Raw genomic sequence first — 5,779 nt, forward strand, 5'->3', positions numbered from 1 at the left:
TATATGTGTATATATATATATATATATATATATATATATATATGTATAAGTGTATATATGTGTATATATATATATATATATATGTATAAGTGTATATATGTGTGTATATATATATCTATATATATATATATATATATATATACATATTTATATATATATACATGTATACCAAATAAAAAAATGTCATGCACATAAATTCATGTATGTATATAGGTATGTATGTATGTGCCTGTATTCCCCTATTAGATATAACTTCATCAAAGTCTGGTACCTCGAACAATGTGTAATTAAATCTTAATTATGATAAACATTTATTTCTTAATTGTATATGCTGCATATAATTTGTAAAGAACGGGACTTAATTATGTTCGCAATATCAGTTCTGCCTATTTTATAGAACTTGGCAATTTATACGAGTTGTTATTGTTGCTTAAGCCGAGGTCGGCCCTAATCTGTTCCATCTGTGATGAGAAGTAGTCTAGTTGTCATTATCACGTCTTTTATTCATCTGGTGTTTATGTAGATATAACACAACTTACCCTTCTTTGGTCAAAACATTTGCTCGGCATTACGCATAGTGTTTATTATTTCATATCTACAAATCGTTATCAGTGTGTTTGTATATCTATCTATCTATCTAATCTATCTATCGATCTAATCTATCTCTCTCTCTCTCTATCTGTATAAAATCTAACTATCCATCCATTTATCTATCTATCTATCAATCCATTTATCTATTTACACGCACAACAGTTTACGTTTAACAAATTCACTCAAAGGGCATTGGTCGATACGGGGCTGTTAGAATAAAACGCTAAGACAAAGTGCCACGCAGTGACACTGAACCCGAAACCACCTGGTCGCCGCAAAGCGAGCTTCTTATTCACAGTGGCATGTCTATATATATGTGGCACATATATATATATATATAAATAGTAAATGAGTATATGCATATATACGTACAGGTATGTGCATACCGACATCCACCTGTATGTATAGGTGCATATCTGGGTACAGGACATTGCAAACAAAACGTAGACGAGAAAACACACAAGCCACAGAGAGAACATTCTCCTTCATCAGCTACCCCCGTTTTAACACCGGCGTTTCGAAGAGCTGGGTAGGACGCATCATTAAAACGGCTCTTCCCATGGACCGCAAATTAAATTTATATACACAAATTAAACCTTGCCATGGAGGAATGTAGTGGCGGACAAAAAACAAGACAGGAAAGCAAACAGAAAAGGCTATATGGCCAGACGGGAAAAATTATATATATATGCGTGTGTGTGTGTGTGTGTGTATGTGTGTGTTTACACAGGCAAATAGATAGGTGGATAGACAGATAGATCTTTACCTTCACTCGCAATTGTGGATTTGCAGTTATTTTCTAAGCCGTTGCTTCCTCCCGTAGCTTTAGATTCCTGTAATGAAGATCATAAACACCATTCTGTATGTATGGATATCTTTAAGTATAAACACTTACCATTATATACCATTATATAATTGTGTACGAGTCTACATATGTATTCATGTATTGCCTTTCAAACACCTTTCGCTTCTTAGGACCAGCTCTAACTCTTTCCACCTACAACTCCCTATTTGTCGGCCGATATGTACCCTCCTGGCTTTGGCCTTTGTTACGTACAATTCCTAGATATATATGTCAAATATATTGTTCAGAATACTTTTACCAGATTATAAGTGCATGAGTTTTATTCTACAGTGGGTAGTACAGATTAAAAGAATTAAGCTTTTGGAGTTATTTTCACATTTTAACACACCCTATCGAGAGCTGTAATAGCAATTTTTTAAAATTTACTTCTATTAACTTCTCTCTCAAATCTGCATTGCAGTGTTATCATCAACAACCCATGGACATTACTGTCTCAAGCCATGGGGCTCATAAGAAGGTTTACTGAGTTTCCACGGTTCATATGAGACCGAGATTACTGTATTCACACTGAACGGAACGCCATTCTGTCATATGGTAACTCATTTACAGCTGAATGGACTGGGACCATATGTAAGGAAGTGCTTCATTGAAAAACAAAATGCACCGACTGGATCGGGAATCGAAATCGCAACCTTGTGATCGTGAGTGGAATCGACTAGCAATCGACTAACCTCCTCCCCCCAAATTCCAGGCCTTGTGCCTATAGTAGAAAGAATTATTAGTAACCATTATATACTACAAAGTAATGTTGTACGACTAAAATGGATTTACTTTCGATATTTTTCAGGTCGTAAAAATTAAGTAACAATCGGGTTTCGTAGGTTAGTGCATAACCCTACTTCAAAATATATCGTAGAACCTTTTGGAAATATCAGTCACCCACCAATCTGAAGAAATTGATGTTTATCCTTCAATTTTGATAGACTGAGAAAGAAGACAGGTAGAGAAAGGAAAGAGAAAGTGATGATGCTTATTTTGTGGACAAATAATTTGTCTGTGAAACGCTTATATTACACGATTATTGCCAACACAGACCATTAACCAATTTCCTTGGATTCCAGAGACTTCAGAAATCATCATCACCATTAAGGCGGCGAGCAGGCAGAATCGTAAGCAATCTGGACGAAATGCTTAGTGGTATTTCACCCGTCGCTACATTCTGAGTTCAAATTCTGCCGAAGTCGACTTTGCCTGTCATCCTTTCGGGGTCCAAACATTAAGTACCAGCCAAGAACTGGAGTCGATGTGATCTACTGTCTCCTTCCTCACAAATTCCAGGCCTTGTACCTATGGAAGAAAGTATAATTATTATTATTATCCTTATTATTATTGAGTGAGAGAGCAGTGCATGCTATCAAAGTGACACTGGGGTAAAATATACGAAGTCCAGTATACCCATCATGACTACCCGTCTGACAAGGCTACACTAGGCATATGCATGACGACCATCAGTGCGCGGCATAGTGATTTCATATCAAGATAAACAGCCCATGACCTCGCAGGTGGGACCCAGTTAGAATTTTCTCCAGGTCGAGTAGCCCATCCCGCTTTGGCAAACTTTAATTGCTACTTTGTATTTATGTTAGAAACCATTATATTTAAAACAGTAACATTAGTACCCTATTACAATTATCTATCTTTCAATTTTGTTCAAGCTAAACGCTTACTAAACACTTGATAAACACACTCTTCTACTTTTTATCAGATTTATTTTTAAGCAAGTTTACTATAATTATTGTTAACGTCGTTACTATTATTGTTTTAACTCTCAATAACTAATTATGATCAAGCTAAACACTTGTTAAACACGTAGTTACAGTCGAGATAAAACATTTCCGTTGGTGTAGTGCTAGTATCGTTATCTATTAGTTATTGTGTTCAGGCTAAACACTTGTTGCTAAACATGTGGTAAATAATTACTTCTCTTCAGTTGCCTTGTAAGAAGCAATTATTATTAAAGTTTAACATCGTTACAGTATTATCGAATTATCTATAAGTTATTGTGTTTAAGATGAACAGTTGTCTTTAAACACAGAACTCTCAACTACAAAGATTAACAGTGTTTGCTAACTTTGGCACAGGGCCACGCATTTTAAAGGATTTGTCTAATCGATTTAAGCAGACCCAATACTAGACCGGTAATTATTTTATCGATCTCGGAAGCACGAAAAGCAAAACTAAATAAAATCGACCCCAATGGGACTTTAACATAAGAATGTAAAATAGAAGTAATTAAACATTGGAAAAGCACCTTTGGTGCCGTCTAACATCGTACCATTTCTGTCCTAAATTGCTCTTCCTGACTGCAACATATTAACCTGCCAAATACCTTGACGAAGACATTTTCTTTGTTCAACCATTCCACTCTTTCTGTCCTCAGATGCTCTTTCCGGATCAAAGGTTTAGATCGTCTAACCCCCGCTACTACACCGACGACAAACTTGTATTTACTGCCAAACAGCTTGACGGAGATATTTAGTTTATTCAACCATCCTACCGTTCTCGACTGCTCTTTCCCGGTCAAGCGATTTAGACTGTCCAACCCCGCTACAGTAGCTACTATAAAACTTCTATTTACTGATCAATATTCTTTCCAGCATCTCACTACTTCTTTCATCAGCTGACCTTCCTGGCACATTCAGTCTGTCTAACACAGTCTTTCCTAACCTACTTTCCCCCATGCGCCACTATAACTTTCCCCCACGAAATGTATAACCCCACCAGTGGTTGGTAGAAAACTTTATTTTTAATATCCTTTATCACGACCAATTTAACACAAAAGACTCTACCAGTAACTCTTTTATTACGTACTGAGTACAGAAAAAAAGTACATTATTGAATAAGAAAAAAAGTGAATCACTTTAATGAGATCCATAATTTTTGCTGGCCCCACTGGTGGAACGCTTGCCCCACATTGGGAAACACTGGTCTACCACAATGGTAGCATTCCTCCAACCCGGCATCCTACTCATTAGTGGGGTTTTACAAATGCCTTTTCACGGTGTTTTACGAACAAATAAATGTATATTATACTTCAAATTATTTTAATCCGAGTAATTAATTGTGCGCAGTCGTTTAATATCCATACAAATGAAAGCGAGGACTTATGTAAATAATTATCTTAGACAATAGTGCTTCATCATCAATCATGTTACTGCTCATTGACAATGCAATGTACTCCTTATGTTCTCATCCCGTCAAAGGTATTATTGAAGACGTGTTTTGAAATATATTTTATTGTATCTGATGTAAGTATATTTTATTTCTAATAAAAAAAAAATCATGTAACCTCTAAACACCTAACGCTTCAATAGACCTGCCTTCATAATTGCTGCCCTCTCACGAGCTCACAACCCCAACAAGAGGGAACCACCTACAAAAAATGTCCAAGTGACTAGATTACGGCCAGCAACGAGTTGGCAGAATTGTTACAGCACCCATGGAAATACATTGCCAAATTATCGTTCAACAAGTCCTAAGTTCGAATCTCGTCAAAGTGAATATTGAAAGATATCCGTTAGCTATGGATAAAATGAATGCCAGTCATGTATTAAGGTATTTTTAGCTGATATTTTACCTAACCCAAATTCAAGTCTTCATGTAATGTTATAGAATATTAATAATAATAATAATAATAATAATAACAGGCATAATATTATTATTATTATTATTATTATTATTATTGGCGTCGTTGATATATAAGGCATTGAAACAATATATTATAAGTATAATGAAATATTGTAATAAAATACAGCAAAACGTACGGCCACAATTTGATTAAAGTACCACCACCACCACGACAACCACTACCACTACTACATTTTCATAAGGCATTTTACAATGTATAACTTTTGAAATTCAGCTTCTATGACCATAAATTCGTTGGTGTATATGTGCGTATGTGTTTCTGTATGTATGTATGTACGTATTTATGTATATATATTTGTATGTATACATGTATGTACGCATATATGTAAGAATCTATCACAGTATTTAAATGTGCGGGCATGAAAACATATATATATACTTACATACACACACACAGATATTTGTGTATGTGTATATATATATATGTACATCCGCATATATTGACATATATAGATGTAGTTTTTGAATATAAATATAAGTATATTTGAATATATGTATATATATGCATATATGTGTGTATATATATATATATATGTATATATATATATATATATATATATATGTATGTGTGTGTGTATGTATGTGAAGATATATATGCGTATGTATGTATATATATATATATATGTGTGTGTGTGTATATATATATGCATATATGTGTAAGTATATATATATATA

The sequence above is a fragment of the Octopus bimaculoides genome, chromosome 22, assembly GCF_001194135.2.
Source record: "Octopus bimaculoides isolate UCB-OBI-ISO-001 chromosome 22, ASM119413v2, whole genome shotgun sequence".
Taxonomy (NCBI): domain Eukaryota; kingdom Metazoa; phylum Mollusca; class Cephalopoda; order Octopoda; family Octopodidae; genus Octopus; species Octopus bimaculoides.